At 45.5% G+C, this 14022-nt stretch overlaps 1 protein-coding gene across 3 annotated transcripts in view; it reads right to left on the bottom strand.

The window, feature by feature from the left end:
* TSPAN4 (tetraspanin 4) overlaps window positions 1-13371 on the bottom strand; it is a 439431-nt gene extending 426060 nt beyond the window's left edge. The window contains exon 1 of one of the 3 annotated variants that reach the window (XM_068944743.1): window positions 13124-13371. The gene's annotated coding sequence lies outside the window, so the exon portion shown is untranslated. Of the gene's footprint in view, window positions 1-12256; window positions 12404-13123 lie in introns of those variants that run through there. The other 2 variants (XM_068944745.1, XM_009674396.2) reach the window with 2 other exon arrangements.
* Window positions 13372-14022: the final 651 nt, after the last annotated feature.

Here is a 14022-nt window from a genome sequence, read left to right as displayed (position 1 = left end):
CTGGCTCTCTGACCTGCCTACAAGCAGCATCCAACACTATGGGAAGGGCTGGCTTTGTTTTCAACACTGCTGGCCAAGGACCTCATACACAAAAACACACAAGTCATGATGGGGAAATTTATTTTCATTGGCATAAACAGAGAAGGAGAGCCAATCTGATCCACTCTGCAGCAGCAGGACACTCTGTGGAAGGCAATTTTACAAGTGTACATCAAATGGTCACAACATAGTATGCACATTATACACACACTGCCTTACACTACTGCCTTGAAAGGAAATCTTTCAAGGAAGATCTTCTATTTCCAAAGGCTAAACTATGATCTATGCTTAAGAAACTCCACACTTCAATCCCACCCATCATCCACATGCTCTTATACCAAACTAAAACCCTGTTTTGCTTTCCTTCATAACTTTCAGCTCCCTATTCCCTCATATTTCCACTGCAATCTGCCCTATAAAGGCACAAAAGGATTCTCCCACCCTGCTGACATCATCTCCTCCCTGTTCCACTCTCCACATCCAGTCTCTGCCACTCAGCACAAGCGGCAGGCTGAGAGCTAGGAAATGGTAACAGATCCATTGCACTTCCGTGATCCTTCCTGGCATTACGGCTCACAAACAGCTATTACAAGTCAAGGACAGACCAGTGAGCAGCAACTTCTTGTGCATCTGTGGTGATGCAAACTTTTCCACAGTAAATCTAGAAATCAGTCACACTCTGCTCTTTATCTGCACACAGATACATGCATTTACACACAAAGATGCTAAATATCAGACTGCCTTTTTGCATACTCTGCAACTTCATTTCTCCCCAAACCTTCAAATTTGTTATCCACGCTGACCCTTCAAGCTCGATAGAAACTAAAGCATATTGGCATATCAGGCTTCAGAAGGGTTTCTTTTTCCTCAGTGCTTTCAGCTTTCAATCTGCCCTTTATATCCCAGCTCTTCCAAACTGGGACTCAGAAAAATACCACTCAACTCATTTGCTGATATCCACCTAGCCAGCCAAATGCTTAGCTCTACTATGGTTCTAACACATGTAAGTTTTCAAATATTTCAAATTGAAACAAGAAGTTCCCAATTTTAAACACTTCAATAACTGCTATAAAATCATCAATATATCAGCTGCAATAGCAACATTTTGGCAGGGCTTGTCTGGGTTTTATTATTATATCTCCAAAAGGCAAGCCAAGAACAAGGAGAAAGACAAAACCAAGCCTTGAATCCAAGTAAGCTCTCTGCAAGCTAACGCAGACACGTTTCAGAGATGGCAGAGCACTGTGCCCAAATTGAGTGGTGCAGGTTCTGATAGAAACACAATTTTTTCAGACTAGGTATGAGATCTGTAATGCATGTCACTGAATAGAAGCTTCCATAGGCTGTACAGTAGCACCCAAATATTTGTCCTAGTGGTGTTCATCCATAGCTGGCACACATTCAGAAACAGCAAAGTCAAAGCCAAACAAACTCAGACTGACCTTTCTACCTCCAATTTACATTGTGCTTTTCCCTCCAGGGATCTCGCATGGCTTTGTTTGGATTTGATCCCAGCTCAGTTCCAAATAGAGAAGATGTATCAAACAATTTTAATGTATCAACATATTCAATTTTAAATTTAAAGTGTTTGAAATGACTGAGTGCGCATTCTTGACGTTTCAGTACTATTCTAGACAACTTTTTAATCCACCCATTTTTACTAAGCAGTTAGAGTTTAGGGCAATTGAACTAAACTAAAACCAGAGAAAGAGTCGTACTAAGACAGACTTCCACAGAATGAAAGCTGTTAGGGTGGAGCAACACTTTCCCATGGGAAATGAAAACTTAGTCACTAGTTATTCAAAATCTGGCTATACCAAACACTGCCCACCATGAAGCAGGACAAAGTTCCAGACCAGCAGTAAAAACAAAACTCAAGGGCTCTCTGTGAGGCAGAGAGGTTAGCTCTGACTTTGCTCCTTTTGTTACAGAGGCAAATAGATGAACAACAAACTGGCAGCTCTCTTGATGGGAGTAAATATGAGGAGGATGTGGGGTGAATAAGCAGATTCTGCAATCTATACGTGAAAATCTACCCAAGAGAACTAGTCACCCATGGGCAAAGGCAGAGTTGACACACAGACACACAGAGAGAAAAAACACTAATGGGACGGGTCATGGAAACCTTTTTCCTCACATTAACAAATAACTAAAGGCAGTAAAGCCCAGTCAGCTCTTCCATGGCAGCATTTGCCACCGGAATCAATGTGTTGCATGGCAAATGGGGCTTCCAGTTGCCTAAAGCCGCACTGTACAAAAGCAGTGTAACTTTGAATAAATCACTTTGCTTGGCCTGAAGCTGTAACAGGTGAACTAGGTGCATGGAAAAAGGGTCCTAGGGGAGAATAAAAGAAAAAAAAAAAAGGCTAGAAAAACAAGCCTTACTTAAACTGTAAAATCTTCGATACAGAGAATCTTCTGTGTTCTTATAATAACCAAAACAATGCAGCGTTGGCCCAGAACTGAGTCTCCTTTCATAATACAGTATAAAGGAACCTGAAACCTTTATTGTCAATCAATGGCTCTTCATGGGTCTCATGAACAAAGGACTTGGATATAACCCAGCAGCCACAAGGCTTATGACATCCTTCTCAGGAACTTACGAGAATTTGATTTCTCTCCAACAACTCCCTTAGGCTCCCAGAGGAATCTCCAAACAGCTTTTCAAGCTCCTAGGAGCCAGACCAGTTGACAGCAGAGTAGATACCCAAAAGGCACTGCAGTGACAATCCTACAGCAGAGCAAGACTGCAAACAAGCAATAAAACTGATGCTGAACAGGTCCACAATAAGCTGGCCCTAACCATAATTTAAACACTAGAGCATTGCCAAAATGAAACGGTCATTCACTGACAGAGAGAGCATATGAACAAAAAATTCTAACAGAACAGTACAAGATAATAGATGACTCTCAGAAAAGAAATGTTTCACCAGCCTGCCACAGCATCTAGATGAAGAAATCTCCTCTCCTACTTTTAAGCCAGCACCACGTGGTTCTCTGTGTCCTCACCTCTAGCTGGGGATCAGGATCTCTAGGGCAGCTCCTACTCTCTGATATAAAGGCATCTTCATATCCATTCTCCGAGGAAGAAATTGTTTTTCTTGTGCGTGTGACAGAGAAATCCCACTCCTCCCACAATCCCTCTTCTCCTGATGTCCTGCATCACTCTGACAAAGGCAGACTTCCTAAGCAGCAGTAGCAGCCCAGAAAAATCTGACTGTGCCACAACCCTAGCCCACTGCCACTGCAGCTGAAGCTAGGAATGCTTGAAAGAGGACACTGCTCTACACCAGGATGGTATACTAGGGGGAAAAACACCTTCAGCCAGCAACAACAGCTCCCCTATGCTCCACAAACCCTTCCCCCACCCACAAAGCGGCTGCAAGTTGGGGGGGGGGGGGGGGAGGGGGGAACCATTCTTTTATCCACATCCTATCTGCAGCTCCAAAAGGAGAGCAGGATAGAAGGGAAAAACGTATTTGCTCAGTATGCATTTTAAGACGACTGAACATCACTTTAAACTGACCCCAAATACCAGGGATGCATTTTCTGCTCTTTTATTCAGATAGATCTCCGTGGCCAAATGCAAATACATCCAAATGCACCTCTGGCTCAGGTGCAAACAGGTGGCATCCTTTGCATAACACTGCACATGACTAACAGACATTCACCCACGCTACAGATAGACCACTGCATGCTTCACTTATTACAGAGCTAAGCAGAATCTCCCACACGGATTCATTTTCACAGATATTTCTCTTAATAGGAAAAAAAACGTCTTTTATAAAATATAAGTATTTTTTAATATTAAGCTTTTCAGGTTCTCAGAGTCCTCTACAGAGAATGACAAACGTCACAAATGAAGCAGAGAAGCGAAGCAGTCTTACAAGGTCATACAAGAGACCTGTGGGAAAAGAAAAGGGTGAGGGGTAGAGAACCAATGTCCCATAACATTCATTCAACATGCTACTCATCAGGCCAGGGAGGTACAAGGGTCAAAGGAGACAAGAAGTCTGTTTTATGTCCACTTTGGAGAGAGGGACAACTTAAGTAATCAAAATAATTAGAGGGTCCTTAAAATGCTCAGCGCATCCCTCAAAAATACTCTCCAAAGAGCTTTAAGGGTTGGAAGGGTGGGAGAGAACAGAGGGATGTATAGTAAGTACCATTTTAGATGAGGCAGGGTTTTGAAGGCAGGTTGCAAACAAAACTGCAATCTCGATCTCCCTGTTTTTCACTTAGGCCAAAAATGAATGCAAAACCCCAGACAAAACAATTCATCCCTGGGCACAGCTCAAGTAGTCTACTTTTCCGAGAGGACTTATCAATCGCTACAGACAACCTTCCCTGATCTGGTCATATGATTGAAAGCTTTACTTTATTATTCCCTCACACCACCAGCAGGCAAAGCTGCAGCAGCATATCAGATCAGACAAAGGAATTGCTGCCCTTCGGAACACACTCCTGAATAACTGTTCCCTGGTGCGTACATTTGTTCCACCTGTGTGCAGAGGGAACGCAGGAGCTGCGTGCCACATATGCCATTTCTTATTAGATTTTAAGAGGCAACATACACTGAAAACAGGCAGGACATTCAGAAGTCAAGTTTCCCTTGCATCTTGAGTTTATTCAAACTTCATGACTACGTATCCCTGTACCTCACAGCATATGCGAGTACTATTACATATGCTTCTCTGAAGATGCTAGTACTGCTGGATAGAGCCAAGAAACGTGGAAGACTTAATGAAAGCTAGCTCTCCAAAGCTCAGTCGCACCTTCAAGACACTGCTTCACAAGCATACAGGCCTCCAGTGCATCTCTGCAGCGAGCTGAGTATCCTCCTCACCTTTCTAATCCTAGGGCAGCTACACCCCAGTGTTTCCCAACTGCCTGCTACTCCAGTGCCACTACTGTGTTGTAGTTAAAATGCTGGAATTAGCTCTTGAATGAAAAAGAGAGGAAAAAAAAACATGCAAGCAAAACAGCTTTAAAAACTCATATTCATAAAGATGTTAGAGGAATGTAGAGGCTTCCTGCCCTTTACCTAATAAAACTTAACAGTCCTTCATTTGCCATACAAAATATGCAATAGTTTCTTTTTTTCCCCCTGCAGAGCAGTTACAAAGCACGTGTCTACCACTGTATTACTTCAAAGTTTCTCCAGAAAATATCACTCTAGCAAAAAGGAGTTCACTCATGCCACAGCAAACTGTATCCCTTCTGCAAAGTTTAAGTGGAGGACCCCTATGGTTACTGGTTCTGCAGTGTGATAGCTTCAACATCACTTGTGAGACGAAACATGTCGCCTTAATGCATCCTTAAGGTGAAAGGACCACCAAGCTGATCAGCTCCATCACTCTTAAGGACACACAAAGTGACATGCTTAATCTGATGGGAGACACTAAAGCAGCATCTCTTAATATTTTATGAAACATTTGGCTGATTTTTAATTTTAAAAACAGCAGCTCAATAAACAGAGCAACAGAACGTCCCTTATGGATAGCACAATGATAGGTACATGACAGCCTGCTCATCAGAGTGATAACATTACATCTGCTGTGTTGACTTTGTCGCCCCCCCCCCCCCCCCCCCATGCCTACCCTGGAAGCCCCTTATACTAAAGGATCTCAGGCTCTGCATGCCAACAAAGACATTTACCAGAAACAAAACTGTCTTTCACCAGGATGCAGGACATCAGCAGGAGCAGTTCCGGAGTTGATTTAGGATATCTAGTGTCTATATAGCACCTTAACCAAGACACAATAAGTGGACATGTCCAAACTAAGTAAGTGGTTTTAATCAAAGAAACTTTCCTATCCAGTCAGTTCTGGAACAAGACTGCAGTTGCGCAAGGCTTTCACGAAACACAAAGCATACCCATCTTTGTCTCAAGAAGTTCCCGATCTGCACATTTCTGGAGGTTGGGAGAAGCATACCTGCTCTGAATTACTACCACACACTTGCTTTTTAGGCTTATGTGCTTCCTTAAGTAGCCACTACTGGCCACTTTCAGAGACAACATACAGGGTAAGCTGGACCTTTGATCTGACTCATAACAACCATCTTTGATTCCCATTATCATCAAGGCTTGCAAGAATCAAGACTGGCAAGAAGACAGATGGAAGGGACAGTATTTAAACTTGCTGCTTGGGCTAACACAAGGGTCACCACAAGGCCCAAAGTACAGCCTTCAGCAGGGGCAGCTCTTTTATTCTTTGTTCCAAATACATCCAACATTATTTATGAGAGTCTCCAAGATAAGACTTCAAAAATAAGTTAGAAAAACCTCCCATTGCTTTTCATTGGATTTCAGGGACTCTCAAGCACCAAGGCACCCAACCACAAGACAACTGTTTTTCTGTAGTCTCTTCAAACAGGTTCTCTCCCATCGGCACTTTATATTCTGCTTATGCACCTGGAGAAAAGAGTTCCCAGCCAAAGACAGGAAGAACATCAGAGACAAAAGTACATTCGTGAGCACAACGGGAACACACACGTTGCCTTCAACATGGACGAACATCACCCTGGCCTCACCTAAATATCAGAGTCCTCCTTTCCTCTGGAAGGAAAGATTCCGCAGAAATAGAAAGCATTATCATCAAGAAAGGGGATTATTTTGTCATCCAAGGACGCTTGCATGGAAGAGCACAGTTGATAGGCACTTCTTGTGATCTTTTGATTAAATGCTTCTTTAGGATATTACTTCCCCCCCCCCCCCCCAAAACATGACATAGTCAATCAGGTTGTGATATATTCATGTAACAAAGGCTTTTTCTTATAAAATATGTCAATCTAAGGCCGAGAAAGATTACACTTCTGCCTTGAAATGACCTTACTGAGAAAAAACATGACAGATAAGACTAACCCTAAACTGGTTAAATACTGATATCTGAGGAAGCAGAGAAGAAGTGAGGCAGCTAAAAAGGGGCATTTTTTCCATTCCCATCCCACAGTATAGAAGTCTTTCCTCCTTCCACCATCCCTGCCTCTTCCACCTCCCCACCATCGCACATAAAAATGTATGCCATGAACTGGGGGGAAGGAGGGAAGAGAACACGGCAGAAAGGTACCCACTCAAAAGTACAAGGCCAAAACAAATCAAGACGCCAGTTCAGTCTTTGCTCCTTGATTCAGCAAGCTTTAGCAGGAAAGAAGGAAAGCCCTTCCCAAGTCACGCTAGTTAGCTCCAGAGGGAGCCACTTCTCTTTCCCTCTTGTGGAAAGCGATGAAAAGAGAAAGCCCAACAGCAAGTTGGCTGGATTCAACAGATTTGGACAGGAAAACATGCCCAGGAAAGCAGCAGCAAAGTTTTGTTCTGCGTTTTTAAAAAGCACAGAATTGGCCTAAGAATTGTCTACCAGTCTCTTACACTAAGGAGCCCATATAGCACATAAAAAAAAAAAATATTGCTCAAACAAGAACTGCTTTTGCAGAGTACCCAGCACCAGCCAGAATACAAAAAACAGAAGTGCAGCCTACCTCTCACTTTTAAGCCTAGCAAGGAACATCCTGAAAATACACATGGTCCAACTATACATCTCCATATCTAGTCACTGCTTGCAAGGGCCAATGTGAATGAGAGCACACCTGAAATAGTTCTAATGTAGATCAGCAGCAAAGAAGGCTCCATAAATCTTAGGAAACTATTAAGCGCTGCCACTGATCCCCATCTCCTCACAGTTTCTTAGCTTCTCAGCAGGAACAATTTCTAGACATTCCACAAGGATCATTAAAAATATTTTTATGACTAGATACAGGCTGTCAGAGTCCCAAGCATAGACCACTATCCCAACGCCCTAAGTCCTGTCCAGTGAAGCAGAACATAGGCCCTGACCCCAGCTACTCTGTCCCTTTCTCAAGTAATAGGCAATGAGCTTTATATCTAACACAAGGACACCTTACACCACTTTACGGCAAAATCTTTGCATTTTCAGATGTATCTATGGGACTTCCTCATATATTCTATTTAGCAGAGGCATCTGTTACTCAATATATATGTTTCATATAAATCCTGCCCTCTGAATCCTTTCCATGGTTGTCACTAATGAAGCTTTGTGTACAAAACCAAGTGCATTCTGACCCTATTAGGAAGCCAATTACAGCAGGAAAAACAAGCAATTAACAAGGTGTAAAATAAACATCCTGTCACCTGCCTTTAATAGCAACCCCACTTCAAACAAGTCACAGTCTCAGCACAGCTTTCAGAATTGGCAACCAATGTTACATATGTATTTATGCAGCAGCTGTTCTTCATTGCAACAAATATTACAGGCTTACCAGATAAGGTCAGCATATTTAAAAGAAATATATAGTAAGTATTAAACCCTGCTTTGAGGCACCGAATGTTGCTTTTAATGAAATCAGCAGCATCAGGCGTCTATGATATTACTGTGAAGCTGCAGTCACATCCCCAGCTTAGAGATGTTTCTCTTCACTTCCATTTGCTTAGCAGCTTCTGTATTTGTTTCACTAAATCCAGGGGCTATAGTAAACAGCATAAGGCGTAACTAAATAATGCAAAGCTCTACACAGTATAGAAGTCTTTCTTCCTTCCACCATCCCTGCCTCTTCCCTCTTGGCCTTTTCCACCTCCCCACCATCGCACATAAAAATGTATGCCATGAACTGGGGGGAAGGAGGGAAGAGAACACGGCAGAAAGGTACCCACTCAAAAGTACAAGGCCAAAACAAATCAAGACGCCAGTTCAGTCTTTGCTCCTTGATTCAGCAAGCTTTAGCAGGAAAGAAGGAAAGCCCTTCCCAAGTCACGCTAGCTAGCTCCAGAGGGAGCCACTTCTCTTTCCCTCTTGTGGAAAGCGATGAAAAGAGAAAGCCCAACAGCAAGTTGGCTGGATTCAACAGATTTGGACAGGAAAACATGCCCAGGAAAGCAGCAGCAAAGTTTTGTTGTGCATTTTTCTTTTTAATTCCCTCTCCTTCTGTCTCTCTCCCGCTAAATACTTGTTTATTAGGTTTTCCATGTCACCTTTCAGCTCCTGACAAGTATCCTGTTTAATCACTCATTTGAACGTTCATGCAGAAGTCTTTTTCTTTCAGGGTTCTTCCCTCCACAGATTGTTGAAAGATCAGGAGTACAGCACCGAATACAATTCCACCAACTTTTGCAATCACGCACGCAGTTCTGATGAGTGAGTCAGAGGCAGAATGAAAACTGATAACAACATTCTTTTTATAATTGACCACAGGAAGAAACAGGAAACAGAACTCCTAACTACAAGCAGAGCCAACAGGGCTATATACTATCCAGAGATTTTTAGAAAGTTGCAAGTCAAGATCAACCATGCCAAAAACTGAAAAGGAATTATTCTAAAAAGTCTTTAATTTAAATGACAATTTATTCCCCTTAAACATAACTCCTACCTAACTGCCAAATCAGATCTAAAAAGTCCCCAGTCTCCATTTCTGGGACTATCTATATGTTTGCAGAAATGAGCAAAGTCAGAAGAACAGAAACAACTATGAAAGGTGAAAAGCAGTGTAGTGTCCAGATCTGTATAAGGGTCCAGAGAGTATGAGGGTGCACATCTAAACGTGATGAAGTGAAACCCACAAAAAGGCAAAAAAATAAAAAATAAATAAAAAGTCCTAGCTGCAAGCCATTCGTTTCTTACACTACCAACACAAGTGCGAAGATCCTACAACTCCTTCCTACAGCAATAATTACAGAGACAAGGTCACAGAAGACAATCTGCCAACATGAACTGCAGGAAGTCATCTTACCACTCAAACTGCAGAAATACTGTAAGAGCAGTTCAGTCACTCAGGTCACTTAAACTAATTAGTTTTTTGTTCTTATTTGTTTTAAACAAGCTGCAATGTGTTCCCTTATGTTTTGTAGGTGGAAGGGTAGGAAGGAGGATCTACTTCTTAGTCAGCGGCCGGAGGATTTCAGTACTCACTGCTAAGAACGTTACAGAACAATCATGCCCAAGTGCATTTTTTAGGTCTAAATCCACAACAAATGCCAAAACCGGGCCTCAACCCAACCAGTGATGGCACGATGGGATACTATTGGCTTTCAAAAGCTGTTCAGATCAGATAGAAAGTCTACTCTGCATTAATCAAGAAGTTGGATATGTTATCTGCAATGCCACAACAAAACCACACAGAGCTGATGCTGCTCCAGAAGCACGTCAGAAAACCAGTCCACAGTCTTCAAATTTATTTCAACTCAGTTAGTTCTAAGCAGGTCTCCTCTACTTAACGTTGAGGAGCACTCTGATAGGTTCCCTGACCGTCAACCATCTGAAGGTCCAAAGAATCAGAAGTCTGCGGACTGACACTTGCTGGAAGTGGCGAGAGGCCAGGAACACAATGAGAACTTACAAACACTCTGAGAAAGAGCCATGCAGGTCTAGAATTAGCAATAACTCCAATTCTTGCACAGAAGGATGTTTAAAGAGACCTAATTTTAGTCAGTACTAAAATGCAGTAGCTAAATGTCAGCAGTACCCAGCTCACCTGAAGAAGAGCAGCTGGAATACCACAAATGGGGGCTCAACTATAGGTCTGCCAAAGTAGCACAATCGCCCTAATCAACATGAAATACAGCCCATAAAAACACTGGCTTTGATTCTTAACAGTTGCATGTATGCACATCCTTCCCCCCTCCCCAACTCTTAAACAGACTACTGTGGTTTGGCAAACAGTCAGGTTAAGCAGAAGTTGAGCAGAGAACGTTCTCAGTATGAAGCAATCTTTCCAGGTCACAGATCATAAAAATCCTTACATTTTCTAGGATCAAAGAAGTTAGAGCCATAAAAGATCTATTAGATCCTTAAGCCCATCACCCAGCTAAAGCAGGTTATCCAGAAAAGACGTAACAGATGTTAAAATAATGCTGTGAGAACAGCAGAGTAAAATTTTCTTGGAAAAAGATGCCAAACCAAGTCATATCTGAGAGCTAGGTCTGAAAATTAAAATTTAGTTTTGTTTTTTTTTTTGGAAATAAACAACCACATTTCCACAAGGCAGCTGTAAGACCCTAACCTACCTCTAATGACATGGCTCACCATGAAACCCCTGTGACAGCATCTCCTCTTTCTCATTCCCAATTGCAAATTTCCATCTCCAGACACAACTGCCCTCACTGCACAGTTCAGTAAGAAAATTACTTTGGAGCCCTGGTGCTGAAAATGCATCCAAGCACAATCTCTAAGTTCTCAACCAAGGAAAAAAAAACAAAAAATCAAAGGATAGAAAAAGAAAAGACACAGTTTGGCTCCTACTGGCCTACAACAACAAGAATGATAATCTGCAGACCACAGGAGGTTCATCTACTCTCCATGCCAAGTCAATTCACTCTGTTCACAACTGAGTATAATTATTGTTCCTGTGACTGCAAAAATTATCATCTTTTCATTAGCAGTCAGAATCATAAAATCATTTTCAAACAGTCTCAAACCCTTATTTGTTAAAATGAACGTATTTGCTCTTTTACAGTTCAAGTTAGGTCTACCATTTCTGTGCAGAGGGTCAATAATCCAATTGTTCAAAAAATAGTCACGAAAGACGTATTAACATAAGCTGTGCATTAAAACACAATTATTTACATGTCAGGCAGTAATGGCTCTGTACTGTGCACTGTATCAACTCAGAGAATACTTTAGCAGGAAAATAAAACACTTTTGGAGAATTTCTGCTCTATCTGAGGACAATTAGCATAACCCTGATACTGTGACAAGGACACTACAGGAACAGTACAAGAACAATAAGGACTGACAGCTTTCAGATGAATGCTTCACTCCAGAGTCTCCAAAATAGCAGGGTCCGTCCCTAAAGTTTGTGGTCATCACAGCATGCTTCCCTTTGCTAAGCACAGTCTGTGCCTAATACTTCCCCAAACCTTAAATTAATGAAACTCCAGTAAACAATTTCAAGATGTATTATCCTGCACTACCAAACCTCCTCGGCTTGGGATACCCAATAAAATTGGCAGTTTTGCCTGCAACTAAACCTTGCATTCTAAGTAGAGGGAATATCCCTTATCCCTCAGATACTGGGGAAAAAGCACTCCTAATCAGGAGCGACAATACCTGAACAGAAGGCAATAACTCGAGGACGACATATGCTCCTGCTAAACTGCATCATTTTTATTTTAGCTATGCACAGCTCACAGCAAGACTAAATAATTTTAAAAGTTATATGGGACAGTGCCAAGTTCAATCTGATCCCAGTTTAAAAACTCTTGACAAACCTGAAATCACGAGAGAGTCCCCAACTTGACCGAGCTTCAAAGGAAATGTTTCCTTTAAAGAAAAACACTGCCCGGGCTGGACAGAACAAAAAAAACAGCAACAACAACAACTCACTCAGGACCGAGAACGGGAAGGCGAAGCTGGCTGTGAACCGAAGCGATAGCCGGTCCTTCCCAGCGCCTTCTCCCGCCTGAGGGAAGCGCAAAAAGCAAATAGCTCCGAAAAGGGACCGCGACGCGGCTGTTTCTACAGCCACTTTCTCGACGGAGACGCGCCACGGCGACGAGCGACGCCGCGAGCCGACCGTTGGGGTCCGAACCGCCGCCGCGAGCCGACCGTTGGGGTCCGAACCGCCGCCGCGAGCCGACCGTTGGGGTCCGAACCGCCGCCGCGAGCCGACCGTTGGGGTCCGAACCGCCGCCGCGAGCCGACCGTTGGGGTCCGAACCGCCGCCGCGAGCCGACCGTTGGGGTCCGAACCGCCGCCGCGAGCCGACCGTTGGGGTCCGAACCGCCGGGGCTCGAACCGCCGCCCGTTGAGCTGCCGCCCCCACAACCCTCGCGCGACCCTCAGCCGGGCCCGCCACGAAGCCCCGCCGCCCCCGCTGCGCTATTCCCACAGGGAGAGAGGGTGCCGTGGGTGTCCCCCCGCGCAGCGCAACGCAGCCGGCCGCTCTTCCCCGTCTCGTAAACCAGCCGGGGAGCCGCCGCAGGAGCTCCTCGCCTGGGGCAGAGGGAGCGAAGAGGCGGGCGAGCTGCCCGCGGCGTACCCCGACCCGCTCCGCCAGCCCTGCCCCTCCAGGCACCGCTCGCTGGCTCCGGGCTGCGGCCACCAGTTGCGCTTCCCACCCCAGACGGCTTCGGTACCTCAGCCAGGATGGGAGAAGAAGTCTTGCAGCCGCAAAAGCCCCTTTTCCGAAGCAACAAGTGCGTGCGTGCCCGCCCGCCTAGGGAGAAGGAGGAGCAGGAACGGACACCGTCCTCGCTCGCCCGCCCGCCCGCCCGCCGGTACCGCTGTCGCCGCTCTGCGCTCCGGGCGCCCCAACTGCCACTCAAACGCGGCACACGCGAAACGCGAAAACAAGCCCGCCCCGCGCGCGCGCGCGCACTCTCTTGAGCCGCCGGGGACGCCGTACGCTCGGGCCGATACCACCCCGCCGGGCTCCGCGGGGTAGAAGGGTGCGCGAACCAGTCCGCCTCTCAGCCCGCCCGCCCGGCGCCGCGGTGAGACGCCTCTTCCCCCCCCCCCGCCTCGCCGCAGTGGTAGCGCCCGGACGGCCGTTACGGGAGCGCGGCGGAGTCGTTGCGGTAGGAGCTGTTTCTTGGGGTTGCAGAGGCCGCGCCCGGGCCCCTTGGTGGGGCCGCCACCAGCCTCCCCCTTCCCCCCTGGTCTGGGGTCGCGCTGGCCGACGAGCTGTGGCTGGGCTTTCCCCAGGAGGCCCGGCCCGGCCCGGCCCGGCCCGGCTTCCCAGGCGGAGGGTGCTGCCCACCCACTTCGTCCCTCCCGTTATGGGCGAAGCAGCGTCCCCGCTGGCCCATAACGGGAGGGTGGCAGTGGGGTCACCGCAAAGTTGGGGCCGAAGTGTCCGAGGGTGGCCGCGTGGCTGCGCTGAGCGGTTCAGCGCCCCCGCGGGTTCGGCCGCGTTTCTCGCTTACCGTGGCGTCGTTTGTTGAGCTGCCGTTGGAGGTTTACACAGGCCTGAGCGTCTTTCCTTAGGTTTGCATAGGTGAATGGGGTGCGCAGTCACTTCGCAGAAGTATTATAT

This window comes from Struthio camelus, chromosome 5, assembly GCF_040807025.1.
Source record: "Struthio camelus isolate bStrCam1 chromosome 5, bStrCam1.hap1, whole genome shotgun sequence".
Lineage (NCBI taxonomy): Eukaryota > Metazoa > Chordata > Aves > Struthioniformes > Struthionidae > Struthio > Struthio camelus.
Note: the sequence above shows the minus strand (reverse complement) of the source record. Positions and strands in the feature narration are given on the sequence as shown.